The 12,804-nt window shown below is 46.7% G+C and overlaps 1 protein-coding gene across 6 annotated transcripts in view; it reads right to left on the bottom strand.

Annotated features, from left to right (window-relative positions):
- Positions 1-7,561, bottom strand: part of SYTL2 (synaptotagmin like 2) — a 65,083-nt gene extending 57,522 nt beyond the window's left edge. For 2 of the 6 annotated variants that reach the window (XM_081197279.1, XM_081197282.1), the window contains exon 1: positions 7,408-7,561. The gene's annotated coding sequence lies outside the window, so the exon portion shown is untranslated. Of the gene's footprint in view, positions 1-4,455; positions 4,479-7,204; positions 7,333-7,407 lie in introns of those variants that run through there. The other 4 variants (XM_081197274.1, XM_081197275.1, XM_081197280.1 and 1 more) reach the window with 3 other exon arrangements.
- Between the last annotated feature and the right edge of the window lie 5,243 nt (positions 7,562-12,804).

The raw sequence follows: 12,804 nt of genomic DNA, 5'->3' as shown, positions 1-12,804 counted from the left end.
TCCCATCTGCCTTGAAGGATCCAGATTCGCGAATGGGAGGCTCTCTAAAACCCTCAGACTCGAGGCCAAGGAAACACCTATTTATAATTATGATTTACTACAAAAGCCATTAAGGGACGCGGGTGGCGCTGTGGGTAAAACCTCAGCGCCTAGGACTTGCCGATCGCATGGCCGGCGGTTCGAATCCCCGCGGCGGGGTAAGCTCTCGTCTTTCGGTCCCAGCTCCTGCCCACCTAGCAGTTCGAAAGCACGTCAAGTGCAAGTAGATAAATAGGTACCACTCTGGTGGGAAGGTAAACGGCGTTTCCGTGTGCTGCGCTGGTGCCAGCTCGCCAGAGCAGCTTCGTCACGTTGGCCACGTGACCCGGAAGTGTCTCCGGACAGCACTGGCCCCCGGCCTCTTAAGTGAGATGGGCGCACAACCCTAGAGTCGGACACGACTGGCCCGTACGGGCAGGGGTACCTTTACCTTTTTACAAAAGCCATTGGAAACAGCCAACAGCAAAACATTTAAGGGATGCAAAAGCTTTCAATGTCTCCGGACTGTGCCAGCTGTGAAAGGGACAGAACTAAGGGCTTATCCACACTTACCTTTCCTCTCCTCTTTCTAGGCTCTTTTAGTTAGAGTGTGGTGCTGATAACCCCAAGGTTGCAGGTTTGATTCCCCGTATGGGACAGCAGCATATTCCTGCATTGCAGGGGTTGGACTAGATGACCCTCAGGGTCCCTTCCAGCTCTATGATGAGGTCTGCACTTTAAAGCTCCTTGTCCAAGTGTGGGTTGCTGTTGTGGGGGGCGGAGGTTTACCCCAGAGCTTTCAGCACGAAAACCTGCTCTTTAGTGCTCAATCGGAACAAACATCAATCCACAGAAAATCTATCCTAAATTTTCAATGCAAATTGAGAAAAACCATGCTTAGAAATGGAGGTTTAAAGTGAGGACCTGTGCCTGGAAAAAGCTGGAGAAAGGTAGGAGTGGATAAGCCCTAAGTCTGGCCTTTTGCATGTACTAAGAAGTGACTTCCTGGCAGGTATACAAACGGAAATAATCCACCTTAGCTGAAAGTGCTAAGCAGGAATCAGTTAATATTCAAGCACTCAATAATTCCACCTGGGAGCATTCTTTTGCTTGCGACAACCTGCAGTCTTGCGACAACATGCAGTCTCTGCATACCAGCTGAGGACATAACTATATTATAGACCAATCTGTCCTCATACATGCTGACACTTGTTTTAAAAAAAAAGTCTAAAGGAAACCAAAAGCTGTTGTCAGTCAATTCTTGCTTTCCTCCATCAGCCTATAATTATGGCCTATGCCTCTGTTAACATGACCAAAGTTCCACCTTTAACAGATTGCTCAAATGCACCCCATAATGCACCTTTGCTGCTGAGAGGTAATACTATGTGTGTAATAATACAGCAAGTCTATCCACAACTCCTCTTCCTACAGCTTTGCATGATGAAGCCAGCTGCCCCCCACAATTTAGGAGGGGTTCCATGACTCTCCAGAGGAAAATTTTCCAGGGTTTGGAGAAAGAAGATGGGGAACCAAGCTCCTTCAACCGTTCCCCACAAGGCTTAGTTTCCAGACCCTTGATCCTCTTGATCGCCCTCCTTTGCATACATTCCAGCTTGTCAACATCCTTCTTAAATTGTGGTGCCCAGAACTGGACACAGTATTCCAGCTGTGGTCTGACCGAAGTAGAATACTGTAGAGTGGTACCATTAATAGCTTACTGTGGCAACACTGACAAAAACCATGTGTTTCCACCATTTAGGTCACAGGAGGATAACATAATAAGCTTCATCACCGAGTTCTGCATTAAGACTGTGAAAGCAGAACAACAAAAGGGGTCACGTTCTTGTTCTCTCAGCTTACTTCTTCCTCTTACCACCTTCAGTTCAGATCAAGTTACAGCTTAGAATGAAAATTTAAAAAAAACAAACACCTGAGAAAAGGTACACAGCATACTTTTAAGAGAGACCAGAATCCCACATAGCAAGTTACCATGCCTGGGCGAAGGTGGGTGACTCCCTGCTACAGGAATGAAGAACGGAATGAATTAGCCACTAAACTGCAGCAACAGCCAATTCCACGAGACACTCTCAAAAACAAGCGAACTGGAAACAGCCAGTTCACTGGGATGAAGGGCAGGGCAGGGAATCATGCAAACAGCATACAGTATATAGGGGGGAAATCCAAACTCCGTATCAGAGCGACACCTTTATTAGGCCAACCAAAACATGTGCAAGAATTTCAGGGTCTGCAAAACGCTTCATCAGGCTAAAGAAGCAGTTCTAAAACTGTGATCCGTGGGCCATGAGCTTCATCCAGGTGTGGCTATGGATTTGCAGTTGAAGACAGGAGCTGGCACATCCATTTCATTAAGTATTCACATTTTTAATTGTATTTTTATGGTTTTCCCAGTAGTGACGTATGGAAGTGAGAGCTGGACCATAAAGAAGGCTGATTGCCGGATAATTGATGCTTTTGAATTATGGTGCTGGAGGAGACTCTTGAGAGTCCCATGGACTGCAAGAAGATCAAACCAATCCATTCTGAAGGAAATCAGCCCTGAGTGCTCACTGGAAGGACAGATCGTGAAGCTGAGGCTCCAATACTTTGGCCACCTCATGAGAAGAGAAGACTCCCTGGAAAAGACCCTGATGTTGGGAAAGATGGAGGGCACAAGGAGAAGGGGACGACAGAGGACGAGATGGTTGGACAGTGTTCTCGAAGCTACCAACATGAGTTTGACCAAACTGTGGGAGGCAGTGGAAGACAGGAGTGCCTGGTGTGCTCTGGTCCATGGGGTCACAAAGAGTCGGACACGACTAAACAACAATATGCACCAGGGAACCCCCCCCCCTCTGAGGCGCAATCTGAAACGCAAGGATCTCTGGCAGCGCTGACGGCAGAGAGGTGGCTCCGTCCACCAAGCTAAGGAGAAGTAACTGGTGCCATCTGCCTCTACTGATCCGGCCCTGCATTTATGTCACCTTCAGCAGGATATAACGCTGGACGGGGCTTCTAATGTCCCCTCCACAGATGCATGCTAACCCTGAGGAACACACACAAAACAAAGCGGCGTACATCATTTCAACTCTGGGCGTACAACAGAGAACTTCAGTTCCATAGCTGATACTGCACAGCAGAAATAACTTCAGACATGGCAGTTCTGCCAAGAGGAAAGTCGGTTACATTTTTGCCATGTGCTCCCGGGACTTCAGAAGAGGGTGGAGCACAGCGGGTTCCCTTGACTTCCATCTCTCCATTCGGGTTCTTGGTTAATCTCCATTCTATAAATGTGCTTCCATAGAAGGCAGAAGTCATAAAAGTCTCTTGCCCTGCCCTCTATTTTTTTTTTTAACTACTAATCTGGAACAGTATGTTTACAAGTCGGGTAGGGAGAAAAGAGAGAGATAAGACTGTGACAAGCAGAGCAGCGTTCAGATCCATCATTTATCTCCTTGCCAGAGGGCTAAAATAATTTCTGATGCTGCAAGTAGGTTATGAACTCAGAAGAATTCTTCATAAGGTTGTTTTTAACATTTGTATTTTTCCTTTAACTGGGGCATGAGAACAGGGCAAGTTGTGCAATTCGAATTTTTACAGAGACTCTCAAGAAGGTAAAAAAACAAAAAAACTGAAAAAAGGGCACAGTGCTCAGAACATGCAAACTCACGACACACATGCACGAAAGCCGCCAACACCCTCCCAAGTTGGACACACGGGTCAGGTGTGCAAATATTTCCCTGGCAAGGGCAGGTATCTTTGCCCAAGGATACACCTTTACAAGCACAAGGAAGCTGGTGTGCAGAATACACAGGCGTGACCAGTGCTGCCAGTATCGCCATAAGCCGTGCGACAATGGGGAAACCAATGCAAGCTGAAACTTCAAGTGCATGCAGGCTGCAAGGGCAGAATGCATGGCCATTGATGCTTTCAGCCTCTGAGATAAGCACCTGAATACTTGCCTTTAGAACCCATTAGCCCCAACTAGCGCAGCCACAGGTCAAGTATGATGGAAGCTGTAGCCCAGCAATAGCTGGCAGGGGGAGGCAGCTTCCCCATGCTTGCTTCACACGGTAGCCCAAGTTTTCCACAGATGCTTCCACACAAAAGCATGAACACACAGCAGGCTGGGAAAGACAAACGCTGGAGATGTGCTAACAGTCAGTGTAGATAGATGGATCAGACTCAGTATAGGGCGTCTTCCTCTGTTCCTAAATTTACTTTTGATCTGCAAATTAAGCCAGACACCCTAGCAGGGCAGTAACTCGGAACTGCCACATTCATGTTTATTCCGGGGGGGGGGGGGGAGAGAGAACTGCCAACCCACCTTTTTTGAAAGTAGGAAAAAAAAATCTATGTTAGGAACCAAGAAGACAGAACTCAAAGGTTCCAACTATTCTGTATTAATCAGCAATATAAACTTGGCAATGGGTGGCAAACCTGTGGCCCTCCGTATCCTGCAGGACTACAACTCCTATCAACTCCAACCACACAGCCCGGGTAAATGGCAGGTGTACTCCAGCACGCTGTTCAAAACTGGCCAGGCATCAGGCGCATTTTGCGACTGGCCCAGGTCCAATTGCAACCATGTGGAGATCTCAGGATGCCTGGTTGGCAACTGGGGAAAGCGAAATGTCACTTAGAGAAGGATCTCCAAACTTGTCATTTGAGGCTTGAATTTGTTTTATTCTGGGTCGTTTCATTTCTATGTTTTTATGTGTTATAACAGATTTGATCTTTATAAAATAAAGCAGTGTAGAAATTAAATGAATAATAATAATAATAATAAAGTCCACTGCAAAAAACAAAAAAGGTGCCTAAACATCCCATTGTGGAGACTGTAACCCAGGTTTAAGGCGCCATTTGGCGATTAGATTATATATATTTGAGTTTCTAACACTGCATAGCACCTGGAAACGTGCATGTTCCACAGCCCTACCCTAGCAGTGTTTCTCATACTTGGGTCCTCAGCTGTTATTGGATTACAATTCCCATCATCCTTAGCTAGCAGGACCAGTGATGGGAGTAATAGTTTAACAACAGCTGGAGAATAAAGTTTGAGAAATACTACTAGAAAAGTATCTACTGCAGTGGTACCTCAGTTTAAGAACAGCCCTGTTTAAGAACTATTTGGTATACGAACTCCGCAAAACCAGAAGTAGTGTTCTGGTTAGCAAACTATACCTCCGTCTATGAACGGAAGCTGAATGGTGGAAGGCAGCAGGAAGCCTCATTAGGGAAAGCGCACATCGGTTTAAGAATGGCTTCAGTTTAAAAACAGACCTTCAGAACGGATTAAGTTTGTAAACCGAGGTACCACTGTCCTGTACTAGTTGCTGTAGAAAAGATAATCTGCTCACCTGTGTTTTCTCATCCAAGTCCCCCTCCACCTCATTCTCAAAAGTTAAAGGAACGGAAAGTTTTGCATGCAGAAAGTCCCAGGAATCAATCTCCAGTTTCTCCTAGGGAAAACTTTGGTTTGAAACCCTGAAGACAAGGCCAGCCCTATCATTTGGTAGAAGGAGACAGCTGCCTGGGTGTACAGAGTATGCCACACAATCTGTCCTGTACTCTCCTAGGCTGCCCTTAAATGCATGACGTTATCCCAATGCATAAGGTAAGGTTTATGTGCCCAGTCCAATTGATTTCAGCAGGTGGAACTGTCCTTTGCCTAAGGCAGCAAAATCCTTTGGGCTGGCCACAGGCCAACCAGAGCCAGAGTAGCAACAAAGCTAAGCTAGATGGAAGAATGGTCTGATTCAGAGGCGTACTATGTTCCTACTCCCAGCATCGGTGAACAGGAGCGCACACGCTCCAAAGATCTGAATTAAGTCGATTTTTAAGATTCACTGTATGTCAGGACATTCCTGCAGAGGGAGGAGGTGGGCTTGTGCTCACCTGGTGTACACACTGCCCTTCTCGTTTTAAGAGAGCTGCGTGAGAGATCTCATGCGCCAGTAGGACAAAATATTCCTGTTTTACAAGTGCCATGAAAATTCTGAGATCCACCAGCAGAAATGCTACCTTAGGCTAAATATGTCTAGCTGCTCCACAACAGGCTGGAAACAACAATGAATTCCATGTGACAAAAACACCTGGATCAGCCCCAGGAAAAAGCAATGGGCATGATTTTGCTTTGAGGCTTTGAAAAGTTTGCTTTAATACACCCGACTCTTGTTTTGCAGGAAGTAAACCAAGAGCTGGCATGTATTCCAGAGCCACTAGCTTAGCTTAAAATGTTTATTACTGCTTTCCTGTTTCCTTACTCCCTCAGGCGGAAACTTTGACAAACCCAGCTTGGAGGTTTAGATGCAAGATATTGATCCACTGCAAACGCCAGTGCCCTCTTCTCTCTGTCCTTTGCTGGAGAACTTGCTACAGTCCTAAGCACTCTTGGAGTGAATGAATCTAAGTTAGACATCCGTTTACTTCAATGGGCTTTCTCTGAGTAAGGCTAGCACTGAATATCACCCGTAATCTGGTGTCAGACAGGTAGATTATTGCTGCCTCAGCTGGGCTCCTTTGGAAGGAAGGGAAGGATATACCATAAATTTTAATAAATAAAAATAATGTTAATCGGTACTCTAATTCACCTCAGCTCCTATTAACAGCTGTTCCAAAAGCCCAGTGCATTCCAAATGCCATTCCTAGAGGAGAAAGAGACAGCATTCTCATCTATTTGGCAGCAACGCCTTAAGGGCAGAGTAAATCATCCTATGGTTATTCCTATATATTTACGGACACACTCTCCTTTTTCCCGACAGGGACTCAAGGTGGCTAAAAACATTGGGGGGGGGGAGCCAACCTTAATAAAATATTGGGGGTGAGGCCAGGTAAGACCTGGTCCACATGACGGATCACAAGATGCGGGACATGCACACCATTTGAATGGCAATGCCTCTTAACTTTTTTGGGGGGGGGTGTCACAAATATTTTATTGGGGGGGGGAGTTGGTTCCTATTGGGGGGAGCACAATTTTTAAAAAAGATTGACAGCATCCTAGAGCGAGATAGAGAGAAACTCGGCGTTATTGTTCCAATGGGGCAACCAGAACTTTTATCTTCCAACTTCTATTGCGCGCACGCGCATCCCTCTCCTGCCCCTCCAGGTGGGGAGGGGGCTTCGCGCGCCCCGGCCCCGCCCCCCCAGGTCTTATCTCGCTGGCGCATCCCCCTCCCCTCCTCGTTACCTCAGCAACGCCCCCCTGCGAAGCGCACCTGCGCCGTCTCCGCCGCCTCGCCTCAGGAGCCCCCCGGGCGCTCGCGAGCGCTTTCCCTTCCCGCTTCCGAGGCGGCCAGCAGCGACTCCCGAAAGCAAGCGAGAAGCGGCAGAAACTTCCGAGGCTCGCGCTGCCCAGAAGGAGGAGGAGCAGGAGCAGGGTAAAAGCGTTACCTCCTCTTTCCTGCCTCTGTTTATGTGCCCCGAACTGCAGCCGCCCTCCGACGCTTCAGCCGCGCGGGGCGCGCGCGCTAAGCTCCAAGGGCAGCCGGGCGCCTCGCGGGGAAAGAAGGCGAAAGGTGCGCCGCCCGCCCTTGCCTGCGCGGCAGGCGCAACGCCCCCCCCTCCGCCCTTCTGGGCCCTCTGGACCAATGAGAGGCCAGCGGGGACTAGGAGGGCCCTCGGAGGCAAAGCGGGAACGCCCTCAAGCAAGCTTGTCCCCACCTCACTGTTTCCTCTTAACTCTCCCGCATTGATGAACAGGTTAAAAAGCTCAGGTCTCCCTACTCCCTCTTGGTATGCCCGGCAGAGGACCTCAAGGTCCACAAATGACAACACTTTGGAGGTCCCAGGTCGCAAGGTGGTTTGATTGGTCTCAATGAGGGCCAGGGCCTTTTCAGTGCTGGCCCCGACTTGGTGGAACGCTCTGTCGCAGGAGACTAGGGCCCTGCAGGACCTGACATCTTTCTGCAGGGCCTGCAAGACAGAGCTGTTCCGCCTGGCCTTTGGTTTGGACTCAGCCTGACCCTTATGTTTCCCTTATGGTTTTGATCTATGGGCTACTTTTAAAATGTGACTGCATTTTAAATTGCATTTTAACCTGTATTTTAAATTGGTCCCCCCCCCCCAATTATGTTTTTACTGTAATTTTACTGGTGTTAGCTGCCCTGAGCCCAATTTTGGCCGGGGAGGGCAGGGTATAATTAAATTATTTTATTACTACTACTACCACTACTACTACTGATCCTTGGGAGACTTCACTTTTGACATCTCTCCATTTGTGTTTTTTTTACTTTTTATTTTCTCTCTCTCTTTGGCAATCACTAGTAGCCGAGTAAGATAGTCTTCCATAAACACGGTTTTAACAATGACATGACTGTGGAGGCCAATTCTGGATCCATACTTCCTTCCATAGTGCAGACATTGATTTCCACACGAGAGCTGATCACAGTGAGGATTTGCCAAGCGTGCTTTCCTCTTAGCACGTTTCTGCCTTGCATCCTGTGTTTGAGCATCTTCAAAGCCCATGACACCTTTGGTAAAGGCTGTTCTCCAACTGGAGCAGTCGCAGGCCAGTGTTTCCCAGTTGTTGGTGTTTATACTATATATATATATATATATATATATGCAGGTTTTGGTGTCTTTGGGTATCTTCCCGTGTAAGAGTTGGGGTGTCTAGGCGACGTTTCGACGAGGTCTCACTCATCATCTTCAGGCTGGTGCTTTCGGCTTCTTGTTACTAGAACAGAGCAGGATCTCAGTGTTTGAGTTCCTATAAATACTGTTGAGGGGGGTGTGGTGTATAGCCTCCAACGTTCTGGGCAGAGAGGAAGTTCCCAGGTTATTGTGCCTTTTCTTCTTTTGTTCATTAATTACTTGAGGGATATCTTGAGTGATTTCTTGAGTGATATTCTGAGTACCACTTAGGAGGGTCATTAGGTGTGGATTAGTTGCTAAAGCTTTCGTGTCTTGACCTCTTGAGCTAGTGAAGAGTTTTTCTGAGAAAATGGCTGTACTGCACTTAGTTGTGCTCTGGCTTGGCTTCGTGTATAGGGGCGAGCTGTGGTTTTGTGCCCTGTGCCAGCCAGATCTGTGTAGGGATTGCAGGGGGGTGCAGCATCCGGAGGTGCCACTATGGTTTGGCTACTGGATGGTGTCTGTAATTTATCTGTGGAGAGGGTCTGGGTTTGGGTCTGGTGTGGTTGATTGGAGATGGCGTTCTGTGTGCCTCTGGTTCTGGTGTCGGTTTTTGTGGGGAGGGCTAATTTCCAGATGTCTGGCAGGCGGGACGTGTCGTCACGCTTGTTCATGTTGTGAGGGTGTTTCTCTATCTCGATGGCTTCCATGATTATTCTCTTGTGGTGATGTTCCATGTTAAAGAGCAATTTGGAATCTGCAAAATTAATTTCGTGTCCTGTTTCTTTCATGTGTTGGTAAAGAGAGGAAGTTTTTTCTTCTTTTTTGACGGCATTCTTGTGTTCTGCGATACGTGCATTTATTCGTCTGTTTGTTTGTCCAATGTACGTGGCTGGGCAGACTTTGCAGGGTATTTCATAGACCCCTTGGTTTTCTAACTGGATTTTATCTTTTGGGTTTCTGAGGATATTGGCTATTTTTTGGTTGGTGCAAAAGGCTGTTTTGATATTGTGTTTATGGAGGATTTTGCTAATTTTATCTGTAGTGCCCTTGATATAAGGAAGGAGGGCCATGCCATTGTTTTCTTCTGTGTCTTGGTTTTTGGGGGGTGTTTCTTTTTGGATTAGCTTCGTAACCCTGTTTTGCTGGTATCCGTTGGCGATTAACACATTTGAGAGATTCTGTAACTCAGTTGTCAAGTGGTCTTTGTCAGCCAGGCGTTTGGTTCTGGAGATGAGAGTCTTGGCTACGGAGTTTATTTGTGCAGGGTGGTGGTGTGATTGTGCATGTAAGTAGCGGTTGGTGTGTGTTTTTTTCCGGTAGATAGTGTGTCCTAGGGAGCCATCAGGTTTTTTGTAGATTAGGACGTCAAGGAAGGGAAGTTGGTTGTTGGCTTCTATTTCCATAGTGAATTGTATTTTGGGGTGTAGGCTGTTGAGATGTGTGAGGAAGCTATCTAGTTTTTCCTTCCCGTGTGGCCAAATTACAAAGGTGTCGTCAACATATCTGAGCCAAAGTTTGGGTTTGTGTTCTGACTTGTCTAAAGCATTGGTTTCAAAGTGTTCCATGTACAGATTTGCGATGACCGGTGAGAGGGGTGATCCCATAGGTGCTCCTTCTATCTGTTTGTATCTTTGTCCATTGTGGATGAAGTACGTGTTGGTTAGGCAGTGGTTGGTCAGGTCCAGGATGTATTTGGGGGGATTGTATTTGTTTTGAATGGCTGTCAAGGCTTCATTAATGGGCACTTGTGTGAAGAGAGATACAACATCGAAGCTCACAAGTAGGTCATCGGGATGTAGGTTCTGCTTCTTTATTGTTTCTATGAACTGGAAGGAGTTTGTAACGTATGAACTGGAAGGAGTTTGTAACGTGGAAGGAGTTTGTAACGTAAGAAGAAAAAACTTCCTCTCTTTACCAACACATGAAAGAAACAGGACACGAAATTAATTTTGCAGATTCCAAATTGCTCTTTAACATGGAACATCACCACAAGAGAATAATCATGGAAGCCATCGAGATAGAGAAACACCCTCACAACATGAACAAGCGTGACGACACGTCCCGCCTGCCAGACATCTGGAAATTAGCCCTCCCCACAAAAACCGACACCAGAACCAGAGGCACACAGAACGCCATCTCCAATCAACCACACCAGACCCAAACCCAGACCCTCTCCACAGATAAATTACAGACACCATCCAGTAGCCAAACCATAGTGGCACCTCCGGATGCTGCACCCCCCTGCAATCCCTACACAGATCTGGCTGGCACAGGGCACAAAACCACAGCTCGCCCCTATACACGAAGCCAAGCCAGAGCACAACTAAGTGCAGTACAGCCATTTTCTCAGAAAAACTCTTCACTAGCTCAAGAGGTCAAGACACGAAAGCTTTAGCAACTAATCCACACCTAATGACCCTCCTAAGTGGTACTCAGAATATCACTCAAGAAATCACTCAAGATATCCCTCAAGTAATTAATGAACAAAAGAAGAAAAGGCACAATAACCTGGGAACTTCCTCTCTGCCCAGAACGTTGGAGGCTATACACCACACCCCCCTCAACAGTATTTATAGGAACTCAAACACTGAGATCCTGCTCTGTTCTAGTAACAAGAAGCCGAAAGCACCAGCCTGAAGATGATGAGTGAGACCTCGTCGAAACGTCGCCTAGACACCCCAACTCTTACACGGGAAGATACCCGAAGACACCAAAACCTGCATTCCTGTACCCGTGAAAATCTACGAAAGCATATATATATATATATATATATATATATATATATATATATATATATATATTTGCTTTCGTAGATTTTCACGGGTACAGGAATGCAGGTTTTGGTGTTTTCGGGTATCTTCCCGTGTAAGAGTTGGGGTGTCTAGGCGACGTTTCGACGAGGTCTCACTCGTCATCTTCAGGCTGGTGCTTTCGGCTTCTTGTTACTGGAACAGAGCAGGATCTCAGTGTTTGAGTTCCTATAAATACTGTTGAGGGGGTGTGGTGCAGAGAAGAAGTTCCCAGGTTATTGTGCCTTTTCTTCTTTTGTTCTTTAATTACTTGGGGGATATCTTGAGTGATATCTTGAGTGGTATTCTGAGTACCACTTAGGTGGGTCATTAAGTGTGGATTAGTTGCTATAGCTTTCGTGTCTTGACCTTTTGAGCTAGTGAAGAGATTTTTCTGAGAAGATGGCTGTACTGCACAACTAAGTGCAGTACAGCCATCTTCTCAGAAAAATCTCTTCACTAGCTCAAAAGGTCAAGACACGAAAGCTATAGCAACTAATCCACACTTAATGACCCACCTAAGTGGTACTCAGAATACCACTCAAGATATCACTCAAGATATCCCCCAAGTAATTAAAGAACAAAAGAAGAAAAGGCACAATAACCTGGGAACTTCTTCTCTGCACCACACCCCCTTAACAGTATTTATAGGAACTCAAACACTGAGATCCTGCTCTGTTCCAGTAACAAGAAGCCGAAAGCACCAGCCTGAAGATGACGAGTGAGACCTCGTCGAAACGTCGCCTAGACACCCCAACTCTTACACGGGAAGATACCCGAAAACACCAAAATATATATATATATATATATATATATATATATGCAGGTTTTGGTGTCTTCGGGTGTCTTCCCGTGTAAGAGTTGGGGTGTCTAGGCGACGTTTCGACGAGGTCTCACTCGTCATCTTCAGGCTGGTGCTTTCGGCTTCTTGTTACTAGAACAGAGCAGGATCTCAGTGTTTGAGTTCCTATAAATACTGTGGAGGGGTGTGGTGTATAGCCTCCAACGTTCTGGGCAGAGAGGGAGTTCCCAGGTTAGTGTGCCTTTTCTTCTTTTGTTCCTTAATTACTTGAGGGATATCTTGAGTGATTTCTTGAGTGATATTCTGAGTACCACTTAGGAGGGTCATTAGGTGTGGATTAGTTGCTAAAGCTTTCGTGTCTTGACCTCTTGAGCTTGTGAAGAGTTTTTCTGAGAAGATGGCTGTACTGCACTTAGTTGTGCTCTGGCTTGGCTTCGTGTATAGGGGCGAGCTGTGGTTTTGTGCCCTGTGCCAGCCAGATCTGTGTAGGGATTGCAGGGGGGTGCAGCATCCGGAGGTGCCACTATGGTTTGGCTACTGGATGGTGTCTGTACTTTATCTGTGGAGAGGGTCTGGGTTTGGGTCTGGTGTGGTTGATTGGAGATGGCGTTCTGTGTGTCT

This window comes from Podarcis bocagei, assembly GCF_964188305.1.
Source record: "Podarcis bocagei genome assembly, chromosome: 6".
In the NCBI taxonomy this organism is placed as follows: Eukaryota; Metazoa; Chordata; class Lepidosauria; order Squamata; family Lacertidae; genus Podarcis; species Podarcis bocagei.
Note: the sequence above shows the minus strand (reverse complement) of the source record. Positions and strands in the feature narration are given on the sequence as shown.